Raw genomic sequence first — 14410 nt, 5'->3', positions numbered from 1 at the left:
ACATGATGGTTTCTCTTCAGAATAACGTAAAAGCAGGAGAATTTTCAGAATGAATCGGGTGATAGGATTTATACCTTTCTACTAGAAAAACTAACAACTGAAGAGATAAAGTATAAGTCGGTAGATACGGTAATGGAGGTAGAAGATGCCGTTCACTATCCTGTCGAGTTTCTACACACACTCAACCCACCGGGAGTACATCTAAAAATTGGTGCTCCAATAATGTTGTTGCGTAATTTAAATCCCCTAAAATTGTGTAATGGCACCAGACTACGAGTAAAAACCATGCAAAGAAACATTATCGAAACAACAATTTTTACAAGAAAGTATGAGGGTGAAAGTGTATTCATTCCAAGAATCCCTCTGATTCTATCTGACTATCATTTTGAATTTAAGCGTTTCCAGATTCCAGTAAAATGTTGCTTTGCGATGACTATCAATAAAGCAGAAGATCAGAGTTTAAAATTACCCGGTGTAGACTTACAAAGTGACTGTTTTTCTTATGATCAATTTCATGTGACGTGTTCAAAAGTGAGTTCACCTGAGGATTTCATCGTTCTCTAACCAGATAAACGTACGAAGAATGTTGTTTACAGAGAAGTTTTGTAAATAGGGCATTCCACGCCAAATAGGACGGTTTTCAAAATTTTAATATTAGATTTTCTCAATTTTTTTATTTTTTAGTGCCCATGAAAAAACTCATCCTCCTAAATTTTGAGATTTTTTTGATCACCAGTTCAAAACATATCGAACTTTAAAAGAAAAAATCGCTTTTTTCATGGTTTTTTGATTACAACTTCTTAAAAAACGATTAAAATAAAAAAACTCAAAGAATAAAAAAAGTTTCGTTTTTCTGTCTACTTTTAGAAAAAAAAAAAAAAAACAATTTTTTGGAAAAATTTTTCCGTGTGATTTTCGAGTTTTAAAACTTTAAAGTCGTTTTCTGAAAATCATGCATATTTTGATTTTTCTGAAAATTTGGAATAACAAACAACTATTTATTCCACAACTTTTCAGGTGGGTCCGGTCGTGGGTCCTCCATGGCTACTTTCTTTTTTCTATTTTTGAAAATTTGAAAAATTTTTTTTTCCCTATTAAAAATGATTAATTGTCGTTTTTGTCATTATATATTAATTCTAACATCATTTTTTAGTATTTTTTGGTAGTTCTACGCAATTAAAGAATTTTTTAAATAATTAAATCTACCTGTTTATAAGTAATCAAAACAAAATATTAATTTACTTTACATTACGCAATTTTCAAAAAGCTTACATGTACGCTCTTTATTTGAGTTGGAATATTTTTCAGCTCTTATAGTCTCGTCAGCTGCTGGGATAATAAAGTGAAATTTCTGTGTGCTTGTAATTGATTTAGCTGTTTTGTATGGCAGATCCAACTTTTCTTCCGCAATAGTAGTCATTTGCAGGCAAAAATCTCACAGCATTGCTAGGTAAAAAATTCGGCTCAGATGCCCGACTCAAGAATTCATAAAATTCTTGAGGCGTTGTTATCTGATTATCGATTGGATGAAGAAATCCTTTAATTGCGTAGAACTGTAAAAGAATACTAAAAAATGATGTTAGAATTAATATATCATGACAAAAACGACAATTAATGATTTTCAAAAATCGAAAAAAAATAGTAGCCATGGAGGTCCCACGACCGGACCCACCTGCGAAGTTGTGGAATGAATAGTAATTTGTTGTCACAAATTTTCAGAAAAATCAAAATATACATGATTTTCAGAAAACGACTTTAAAGTTTTAAAACTCGAAAATCACACGGAAAAATTTTTCCAAAAAATTAGTTGTATTTTTAACTTCCCGCTAAGAAAATGAAAAATTTTTTAAAATCGAGAAGTTATTGGTTTTACCCCGTTTTGCAAAAATCGAGTTTTCAACAGATATTGACGTTTTAAGGTTCTAGGAAGTGTGTGTGCGTGTGTGTGACCCTCTTATAACTTTTGAACGGCTCGACCAATCGAAACGCGGTTAGTGGCATTCGATTAGGTTCTACCAAACTTAGATTTCCTGAAAATTTGAACCGATTCGAACAGGTAGATTCCAAGAAATCTAAAAAAAAAAATTGTTTTTAAGTGGTTTTTTTGGAATAACTTTTAAACGGCTCTACTGATCAATTTCAAAAACTAATCAGCTCTTATCCTTCAAAAACGACGTCGACCACCGCCAACCGCGTGAAAATCAGTTAATTTGTTCGAGAGATATCGTTGTTGAAAAATTCGCTTTTTTGGAATAAATCCGACATTTTTTGGAATAACTTTTAAACGGCTGCACTGATCGATTTCAAAAACTAATCAGCTATAAGCATGAAAAAATTACGTTGATCGCCGTCATGCCGGTCAAAATTGGTCAATTCGTTCAAGAAATATCATGAACAAGAAAAAACCAAATAAAGTGTTTTTTTGGAATTACTCTAAATTTCCTAGTCAAATTCTGCCAACTGCGTGAAAATTGGTTGATTTATTGAAAATTTAGTGCGGTTCGAAAATTTAAAGGATATTGTTCTATGATGCTTCTATCAGACTTTTAAGCTTGAAGAGCTCAAAATAACACATAAATTGTATTTTTGAGCTCGAAGAGCTCAAAAACATCATTAGTACATTTTTGTGCACCTAGGCATGGAATTAGCCAGAAGTTGCACGGATGGCCTTCAGGGTCTACCGGATTCCTAATTTTTTTTACATTACTTCGAGATTCATTTTTGATCCTTTTTAATGAAATAAAATAATTATTAGAGCCTAAAAAACCACTTCGGTCTCTGTCAAGAACGTGAAAATCGGTCGATTGGTTCGTGAGTTATCGTTGTCGAAAAAATTAGGGAAAAGTGAATTTTTCAAATTTTTTTTTAAGATTTTCAGTATGTCAGTTTGTGTTCAAAAGTTTATTATAGAATTTAAAAACTGGGTGGAATGCTGTTAACTGTGTGAAAATCGGTTTATTCATTTAGAAGTTATTACAGTTTGCAAATTCAAAAAATACTTTTTTATTAAACTACTATAAGACTTTTGAGCTCGAAGGGCTCAAAAGCTTAGAACAGCTAATTTTTTTAGCTCGGAGGGTTCGAATTAACATATAAATTCTATTTTCGAGCTCGAAGAGCTCAAAGACGTCATAAGTTCAATTTTAAGCGCTTAGATATGGAATGAACGGGAAGTTGCAGTGATGGCCTTTAGGGTCAACCTCTAACGTTTTCCAGATTTTATTTTCTAATAGTACATAGAAAAATGAAACTTTTTTATTCTTCGAGTTTTTTCATTTGAATCGTTTTTTAAGGAGTTATAAACAACAAGCCATGAAAAGAGCGGTTTTTTTTTTTTTTTCAAAATTCGATATCTTTTGAACCGGTGATAAAAAAAATCTAAAAATTTAGAAGAATCAGTTTTTTCATGGGCACTAAAAAATATAAAAAAGTTGAGAAAATCTAAAATTAAAATTTTGAAAATCGTCCGATTTGGCGTGGAATGCCCCAAATGTGAATAAAGTTTTTTACAGGTTTATATATCTTTATCTATTATCATGAATTCCACGCTTATGAAATGTTAATAAATGTTAAAATTAAAAGAAATAAATTAATGTGATGAAAAATGGAATTGTAGTTGTTATTTATAAAAATTTTCATACATAAAAAATAAAGGACGTAAAAATATAATTGATGTTACGTTATGGAATTTTTGGTTTTCCAGATAACTAATTTTAATAATTTTTAAATCCCAGGTTGTCCTCATGAGGGAGTCGATAAACCCCAGGTGAGCCAGTCGCTAGGCTCTTTCTTAAATTTTAAGATTATTGTTCGGATTCAATTAAATTAAAATACAAAATTTCATTTGATTAAATATAATTATAAAAATTCAAATAAACTAGGTGAAGTCAGTCGGTCTCCGGACGTACGTCCGGGGCCTCAGATGCTTGTCGGCTGACTGACTTCTCTGGGTCTGCATCCAGAGTACAAAGAATTATAAAAATTAATGAAATTGACAACGTTGCATCTCAGATTACCCTAGAGAAGTCGTCGGAGTCCAGCTCTCACGATGTTTAGGCTAGAGCCCGGCGACTCTCTTATCACAAGCGATTTCCGTTACTTCGCTGATGATGAATTCTATTCATCACCAACGAAGCAGTTAAAATTTTTGAATTAGAAATTTAATTAAATATTATAAATTTAACAGGAACGTAACATTGATTACAAAATTTAAATTAATAGATTTAATAAATGAATAAATATTTGAAAAAAAAAAAAATTTTAATTTGTCCTTAGTTATATGGTGGCTATTTTTTCGTGGTGTAGGCCTACTGGGGATCCAGCCACAATAGGTAATGGGAACGAATCCTAATACACTATATATAGACAATATATATATATATATATATATATATATATATATATATATATATATATATATATATATATATATATATATATATATATATATATATATATATATTGTGACATGGGAAATTTTTCCCACTAAATTTCATTATAGAGATTATTTTTTTTTTAAGCATTAATTAGTCTATAGTGTTGGCCAGGCTGACGGAATGCTGAGATTCGACGCGCCTGTGTCGCCCTAAGTGGGTTCCGGTCAGATTGCGAAGCTCGAGGTAAATAAAATAAGCCGAACCGCGCCAAATAATCAAATTTAGTATGGATTGATGCGTCCGAAAAATTTACTATGTAAACTAAGAATGTGTGTGAGAGAGAGAGCGAATGATAAAAGCGACCGGGCGAACCCGCAGTTCAGTTTACCATCAATGACCAGGGAGACATCTGGGAGTGACAACGAGCAACGAGGAAAACCCGGAATCGGAATCTACGAATCACCGTACCATGAAGCAACGGGAGCACACCAGGGCTCCACCTGAACGCCGAATGGAGTACTAAATTGCGAATCGACCAACCATCGACTATGGAAATTTATCCAACAACGGCTGATTGGACGCGCAGCTTTGTAGCTGCGCTAGCGAAAACACCACATGTTGCTGGAAAACGAAAAAGCCAGCAATTCTGAGCCGGACACCGAAAAAGCCACTGTTGAACCGCTGATAGTTTTGTTGTTACGCTACGAAATAAAGTTAAAACGAATGTTAATTATTATTACGAAAATTCAGTCGCTTACGTGGTGAATTTACTTATTTTGTTGAGTAATTGGTATTTTGAGTGTCGATCCAGTCGACGCTAGAGTTTCTCTCGTGAATTGCTGTAATTGCTGTAATTGTCAACTGCCAGGCAGTCAAGAATTCAAAAAAAAAAAAAAGAAAGGAAATTTGGTTATTCCGACAACGAAAAATTCCGTGACGCCATCGCCGAGAGCCTCTGCCGCCGTCAGCACCGCCGACAACTGCTATCAGGAATTTCTAACCACCCTGGAGAGTCGACTGAACGGGGTAAGGGCGGTCGCAATTTGTTAATATTCCTGGGTGACTTCACCGCGGTCCACGATTACGCAGAGAGTTATGATTTGCAATTAATTAATTATTTTTTTTTATTGTTATCGCAAAATCAGATAATTACGAATGTTGTAATTAAGTCAGAAAGTAAAATCGTACCGAAATTCAGCAATTGCGTTGTTGAATTTCGGCTTCGGGGTGACGTCAGCCAGGTATTCGGTGCCAAAAATATTTAATCCGTTGTAAGGAATGTTGTGTACAGTGTCAATTTAATTGACCAAAGTTTGAGATTGCATGCCGAATAAAATTTGCGCGAACCCAGGGCCATCTAAGGGCGTAACTGGGAACTATACCTCGAGCTTTGTCCCGCGTATTGCCCGGCGGGTAACAATAGTTACCGACAGTTCACTTACCCGCCGCAAATGATAAATGATCGATCGATTGTGACATCAATAATCAATACCCGATAAATCGATGCCATTGATAAATTCAAAATTGGTTGTTAAGAAAGAAATACGAAATCAGTTATAATTTTTTGGGTTGTTAATTTTTTTGTGGAAATGGTATTATTGGTATTACGAAGAAAGCGAAACAATTAATTTTATTTTTTTTTTTATTTCATTATTGTGTCACGAAAGAACGTAAAGGCAAGTAACTTATTTTCGTCGACATTCAAAATTTGGTGATTTACGAAAGAAAAGCTAAGACGATTATTCTTTTTTTTTGCTATTTTATTTATTTATTACATTTGAGAAAATCAAAATTCGGCTGTTACGAAGAGCAGTGGCGATAATTCGATATTTAAAAAAAAAAAAAAAACTCGAAATTTGTTGCTAGGAAGAAATACGAACAGTATAGATTTTTTTTGTTGTTAAGTTTATTTAAAAATGTAAAAATTTGTTATTACGAAAGGAAGGCTACGACAATTATATTTTGTTTTCGTGGAAATTCAAATTTGTTTGTTCCGAAGAAAAGCGACGATAATTAATTGCTTATTGCTAAATTCGAGGTGTTGTTGTTACGAGACGATAAACGAAACAATTGTTTTTTTGGTTTTTTTTTTGTCTGTTATTTTTGTTCGAATCGGTATCTTCGCAAGTGAAGACACAAAAGACTGTTTCATCCGTCCAAGGACGCCGACATCCAAAACGAAGAGCTTGACACGGTAACCTGGGTAGAGTTTACCAATTTCAAACAGGAGATCCTGATATATCTGGTGTTTGTGCTCTTCTTTGGCCGAGATATTGTATTCGGCTGGGACCGAAAACTCAATGACATAAATGTCACGAGTAGCCTTGTCGAAGAGCACAATATCAGGTTTGTTGTGGCCAATCCGCCGGGTAGTTGCGAATGGTATGTTCCAATAAATTTTGGAACTGTCATTCTCAACAACCTGCGGAATATCTCCTGGCAGATAAGGCAGCACTGGTGTCTCATCGATACCGTAGCTATATCTGAGATAATAATAGAGTACTCGCAGGGCAGCATTATGACGCTGTATGTAGGCACCTCTTGCCAGCACAGGACATGCCGACAAAAGGTGCATCAGCGTCTCTGGATGTTGTTTACACGTCCGACAGGACGTGTCCGGAAGCTGCGTCTGGAGCACCTTGCTACGGTATTCGAGGGTGTTGATAACACCATCCTGGCAGACAAATATAAACCCTTCGGTCTCGGACATCAGGCCAGCTGACGTCAAGAAGGAGAATGTCAGCTGGGTGGACAAGCCATGGTCACCGACGTGTTTGAAATACACACTGTGCATGGACTTGTCCATGTGTTCACCGAGGAGTTTTTTCTCCTCGGCTATCCTGACGACGCTCTTGAACTCCTTTTTCGGGAGTTCAATGAGAGCGTTTATTTCTCCGAGACCTAAGGTATTTGCCGCGTAGATTGCTGCCTTATACAAGAACGATCCCTTTCGCGCATTTTCATGACTATGAACAAATTGCATCAGGAAGTCGTCCTCGTCTGCTGTGAAATTGGCAACCTCGTATGTTAAACCCAGAACCAAACGATCGTGAAGCCGCTCCAAGCTCTGCAATCCACTCCCTCCGAAGTTCCGGGAGAGGTACATCCTGGCGACTGATGAGTTAGGGTGCATGCTCTGATTCATATTGATGACTTTACGGGTTTTGATGTCGAGATCTTTCAACTCATTTCGAGGCCATTTCAGGACCCCAAAAGAGTAAAGTAGGACCGGGACAGCGAGCATGTTAGTAGCTGAGACTTTGTTCTTGCCGGAAAGTTCTGATGACCAGATCTTCCGGAGTCTCCTAACATACTCGCTGCGAAGAGTTGTTCGGACTTCAGAGACGGCATGCATTCGCCGCTCTTCAATCCCTAGATATCTGTACAACTCTCCGGCGTCTAATTCTCGTAAGACGCTCCCATCCACTAATTCGACATCTCCATCCGTATCAGAGCACTTACCCTTCGCCAGGTGTACGACCGCATACTTGTCCAACCCAAAAGACATTCCGACATCTCGTGTGTACTCTGCTACGATGTTGAGGGCTGTTTGTAGATGATCTTTGTTGGCACTGTATATCTTTAGATCATCCATAAACAGTTGGTGAGTGATCGAGTATACTCGATCACTCGGTGGCCCCGCAGAGTACCCACGAGTTTGTCGGAGGGCAACAGATATCGGCAGCAGTGAGATGCAAAACAACAGAGGGCTCAGAGAATCTCCCTGAAAGACGCCTCTCTTGTACTGAACAGCTCCGGTTACGTGCAATGCATTTCCACTTCTTATGTGAAAACGCGTTCATCATCATCATCATCATCATCATCATCATCATCATCATCATCATCATCATCATCATCATCATCATCATCATCATCATCATCATCATCATCATCATCATCATCATCATCAATAATATCATTATTATTTCTTCATTATTTATATCGTTGTCGATGACAATATTTTCGTCAATTGCTTCATCGACAAATTGTTGTGAACTTACTATTTTTTGTCTCTTCGTTCTACGTGTCGATCGGCCAATTTGAGCTTTTCTTTTTTTCGCCATAATTTCACTATTTTTACACAATTTATAAATATTTAATATTCGATTTATAAATACACTTATTATCACAAATGATAAATTAATATATATCTTATTAAAAAATAAATAAATATTATAACTAAAAATATAATGAATATACGTATCTTCTTTATGAACTGATTATAAAGTTCTTCTTCATTCAACTAACCTTAAAATTATATTATGTTATTTTTATTTTTAAAAAAAGACGATCGCTTAAATAACAGACTACCATAACCAATGAAAACAAATGATAAAACAAAAGACTATCTATTAAATGACAGATTGATATAACCTATTTTAACAGTTTTACCTGCTCAGGTTAGCCCCTAATCAATTTTATAAATGACTAAACAAAACTAACAACAATAAAAATTATCAGGGCGCCACCAGGATTATTAATCACGGTTCCTGGAACCGGTCCACAGCTGAGAAAACTTATCTCAGGGTAGAGAGAGTGGAGGAAGGTGCTGTTAAATAATAAAAATTTAATTAACAATATACCGGTATTTATTAACAATAAAAATTTTACAAACTTAACAAATTTTAAGCGCCCACTCACACACTTATAATCTAACGAAGCAGAGAATAACTGCGAAATACACGATATTTACAAACGAACCTTCCAATGATGATACGATGTCTAGACGGGCTTTTTCGAACAAACGGTCTCCCACACCTGTCTTAAAACTAATTGGGCTTTTTCGAACAAACGGTCTCCCACACCTGTCTTAGAACTAAACTTAAAATTAAACGTCCACCGGACGACCAAAACTAACTAACTTACACACTTTTCTACTTAAAATTAAGTCCACAGGACTACCGAACTTAACACTATTAACACTCTCTATCACGCATAACCCATACAATTCTTCACACACATAACCCACACTTCGGTTAATTGATTTTTACTTTTTAAATTTTAATAAATCGAATGTAATTAAATTTTAGATAAAATATTTAAATTAAATTATTCAATCATTAGTAAATTAATAAAACGACAAACAATATTCAATTTACAACCAATTTCTAACTAACTATTACCATTCTCAAATTCGAATTGTTAATTTTAATTCCATTGAATTATTAGATAGATTAAAATTCCTCAGTAACTTATAGTCATGGTCTTAACAATATAACAATACTTATTTAGAATAAAAGGTCTTAATACCTTGGATTAACTTTTGGTAATTAAATAAATCACAATATAAATTTTTACAATCACGTTCAAAATTATTAACACAAGTTTAATTAACTAATTCTCACTAAATTTTTACTGTGACAATTTTTGACTCAATAACTGATTCCTTGGACTTAATGTCTCCGTCGATAATTATCAAATTCAGTAATTTTAATTTGACTTCTTCACGGACTTAATCCCCAAAATTACTAAATTTCCTCACGACATAAAATAATTTTACAATATAAATTAATTTCGATAATTTTCCACTATATATTATTCTCAACAATTAATTCTTATATAAAATTCTTAATAATTAATTCTTAATATAAAATATTATCAATAATTTTCTACTAGTTTTATCCATTATAAAAAATTCGACACAAGTCGAAATATTCAATTTTCAATTGCTAGAACATTCGCTAGCTGTTTTTGCTTGACCTTGGGTATTGGAATTTATGCGACACACAACTGACGCTTGACGAAAATTCCACGAATAAAATCTATCGATTTTTCTAAATGACAAAAATTAATCAATTTTACTAAGTTAATTGTTATAAAAATTACAACAATAAAATTAACGAAATTTTCGGATGTTAATTTATTAATTGATTATTTCTAGTTATTAAAATTTCCCCGCAAGGTCGATTGAGTGATCCTCGGGTATAAACTCCCATGAAAATCACTAAATCCAAAACTAGCAAATGTTTCACTATTAATCTATTAATAATCGTCGATTAAACGATCCATAATAATTAGGAGAAGTAACTGGGCATTGGATAAACCGCGGTCCACTTCCTTCCCACAGAGCGATAATTGACACCTTGACGAACAAAACGATGATCTAACTCACTCGTTGAGGATGAAGTCCTAGTTGTAGTTGGCTTCCTTCGTCTCGTCACTACTCTCGGGAACGGTCCTTTTTGATTTCCGTGGCACTCAGTCTGGCGGTCACACTACTTCTCCCTTTTCCACTGCACGGCTCACCTATTTTAACCCAAACTCACCCCCTCCTATTCTCCCTTTAGGCCCGAAGATCGAGACGCGCCAGTGCTATGTCGAATAATTATCGATATCCGGTGACTTATCGATTAAGGGTAATTTTACCGTTACACTATGAAAGATGAATAACCATGATAACGTCGTAAACTTAATCAGCGACTTATTTATTATTATTCATCCAAATGACGGTTACTTTTATAGAAGAAATAACAGGTATAAAAATAATTAAATAGATAACGATAGACACATTACGTAAATTTACATTTATCGATTCAGTTTTCGTGGTTATGTAGAAGAAATATATGGTTTTTAAACTTATGGAGAAAGAAATTACTACGTTTTTATTTTAACGGGAATGCGTTCATATAATTATCTGTTTGCAGTTGAAAATGCTCCACTTCGTCATTGTTTAAGAATAAACAAAAATCAAGTAATGTCTAAGCAAAGTTCTACCGTCATTTAAATTATTTTTTTCTTCTCAATTTAATCACATCCATTTTGAATTTATATAAAAAAAAATTGATCATTAATATAGATTGTGACGATCTCAAATGCTACGGATTTTGTTTATCACTTCCCAACTATCAATGATCAATTTCTATCCGACTCAAAATTTAGAATATTCTTCGATCAAATCACTTTCTCAAACGAATTCATAGTTGAAGAGTTACCAATTCTTGCAATCCATAAGATGATTATTGAAGATGAAGATGAAGATTAAATATTATGTCTTAATATATTTATAAACTTTTTTTTTATAAATTAATTACGGTATTAATTATTTATCAATAACAACCAAAATTTATTTAATTATTTGTATGTATATATATTTTGCGGCTGTGGACCGACATGTGCTTTATTGTACCGTATCTACCCTGTGTCCCATTACACGGCGGAACACAGTGCCATGAGGAAACCACAGAGAAAACTCACGCCAGTACAATCGGTGATAGGCAAATTTTCATTAATCACCAAAATTCTGCATTGTAGTGATCAATGAGCCTTTAACTTATACCTAACAACAATGATGTTCATGCAGGCCAATCGTATTCTTAAGAAGATCACCCATCAAAGTACTGACCACTCTAAAAGCTGCATAGATTGGGTGATCAACTGAATCATACGCCAGCTGCATAGCTATCACTGCTGCACTTATATTAAATAATCTTATTACAATTACAATAATAAACATTAATATTTTTTTAAAAATAGAGAAGGTAGCTTGAAAATGAACCGAAATTTAGAGCTAAATGTACGTCAATGTAGATCAATAATATTATTTTCTGGCCATTTTCTAACTTCCTTCTTTTTTTTTTTTAATCGTTTTTCTTCCTTTATTTTTTCAATCTTCACCTTTTTTCCCTTGTTCCTCCGTCCTTCTCCTTATCCACTTCTTCATCTACTCTTCCTTCTATGACTTCTTCGTCTTCTATCTCAGTTGATTCCATCGCGATGTTTTTTTCATCTGATGGGGTTGTATTAAAATTAAATTTATTTATTATGTTTTATATAAATACCTCAATTAACAAATAGAAAATTACTTTTTAATTTCCACTCCTGCTGTTGTTTAGCCTGTTTAACCAAATGCATCATTCGTTCTTGTTCTTTTCTCTCAAAGTAAGTTCGTATTTCTTGAAAGTATAATAAAGCGTTGTAAATTCCGTCAATTAACGATTTCTAGATAAATTCAAATAATTTTTATTACATTTATAATTAACTCTTGAACTTTATCATCACTTTATTTTATTTTTTATGCACATTTACCTCTCTAATCTCTGCAAAGAAAAATTCACTTATATTATCGTATTCTTCAAAGCAACCAATCCCTTCATGGAATCTTCTGTCACTTAAAGTGATTCGGACTGTTGTGAAACATCAAATATAAGACTTTCTTGATTCTTTTGATAGTTAATGTCGAATTATTAATAAAAATTTGTAATTTACAATTTAATTATATATCAATATATTTTACAAATCATTACTTACCTAAAGTTTGAGCTTTTATCTCATGAGACCAGTTTTTAGAACCAAACACATAGTCAGCACACAAACATAAACTTTCAATACTTTCTCTGTCGGACATTTTTATTTCACTTCTCAACCTCTTATGAACTGACGTTTTATCATAAGATTAATTAGGTTATATAAAAACAAATGAAATTAATTAAATAAAAAAAAACAATTAACTTTAACCTTTTCTATTTAAACAGTAAAAAATAATCATTTGGAGTCTGTAGAAGTTACAGTTTGGAAATAGAAATTTCACATTTTAACACCCACCACCGGAAACTTTTTCAGCGGTGAATTGTTGTAAAATCTGCTCTTAGATTATTTTTGCATCACATATAGATGACTCTAGCTAAATTTGGAGTCTGTAGGAGTTATGGCTTAAAAAATAAAAATTTTCATTGTTAAACCACCCCCGCAATCCCCTGTGGGGGATGAATTTCTTAAAATCTGTTTTTAGTTGACCTCTACATAACGAAAGTAATATTCCTACCAAGTTTCACATTTCTAAGTCTTATAGTTCTCGAGATTTCGTGATGAGTAACTATGGAAATTGGAATACTTCGATTATCATCGAAATTATTAACGTTTTAGCAGACTTTTTTAAAATTTTCTTACCTATAAACATGCTCCTGACAATTCTGAAGACAACAAAAAAAAAATTAACCCAATCAGTCCAGCCGTTCTCAAGTGATACTCGATCATACATACGGCATTTTATTTTTATCAAAAAATGAGAGTGGGTGTGCAGGGGTGCGTGGGAGTTGGTGGGTGGATGCGTGAAAGTTTGTAAGTAGATTCTTAGCTGAATGTAAAAGAACATTATCCGTTTAGTAAACTCCGTTGAAATCCATGAAAACAAAAGAATCAAGAGAAAACGCTTGTCTTTTGTTTTTATTAGCGGGATAAATGTTCATAAAAGTAAAACAGCAATAAAAAAATGAAGGAACGTTAGAATTCTAAAAATAAATAGCCATAAACCATCTAGGAAAAATTTCGCATCGAATGGTGGTAGTTTCATGTCGATACGATCAGTGGTTTAGGCGTGATTGAGCCTCAAACGAAGACCATTTTCATTATATATATATATATATATATATATAGAAGATATATATATATATATTTATATATATTAGGGTGTGCCAAAATGTAACTTCCTTGATGGACCTTATAAAATTGGAATTTTCAGTTCCGCTTTTGAAATTAGCTGTATTTAGGCCTTTCCTAAGATATTTTGGGGTAAGACGATAAATTTGATTTTCATAGAATTTTTTAACTGGAGCTTAGTTAGGGCACTTCCGCTGAAAATTCAAATTTTCGCCGGAAGTGCCCAATTAAACCTCCTGCATCATTAATATTTTTGAAGTTATAACTAAAAAATGGAGACTACCTTTTCTTTTCTTCTTTTTTTGTTTATAACAAATAAAGTTTTTAATGGCGGGAAAATTAAAAAATACTTCTTTCTAAGAATTAAATTCTGAATCCAATGCACCAATCGCCATATTTTTGAGAGGCTCGGATCGATTATTCGCAGGAAACTCACTTCTCGACTAGACTATTTTAATTATTCAGTAAATTATGACAATATACATTGTCCGTAAATTTCACATTTTTTTTAAATTATACCTCAGTGAAACAAATATTTTACTAAAAAATTGTTATCAATAAAATATTCTCAATTTGACACAATTAAATAAAAATTTTTATAATTTCATACTGTAAATAAAACCTCTGCAAACATGACCTTCAATTTATCAGTATAACAA

The 14410-nt window shown here is 33.4% G+C and overlaps 1 protein-coding gene across 1 annotated transcript in view; it reads left to right on the top strand.

The window, feature by feature from the left end:
- The window catches only part of LOC141532992 (uncharacterized), a 128890-nt gene that overhangs the window by 63612 nt on the left and 50868 nt on the right, over positions 1–14410 (top strand). The window lies entirely within an intron of this gene.

This window comes from Cotesia typhae, unplaced genomic scaffold (assembly GCF_013202065.1).
Source record: "Cotesia typhae breed Kobodo isofemale line unplaced genomic scaffold, CoteBio_Ctyphae contig_77, whole genome shotgun sequence".
NCBI classification, from domain to species: Eukaryota; Metazoa; Arthropoda; class Insecta; order Hymenoptera; family Braconidae; genus Cotesia; species Cotesia typhae.
Note: the sequence above shows the minus strand (reverse complement) of the source record. Positions and strands in the feature narration are given on the sequence as shown.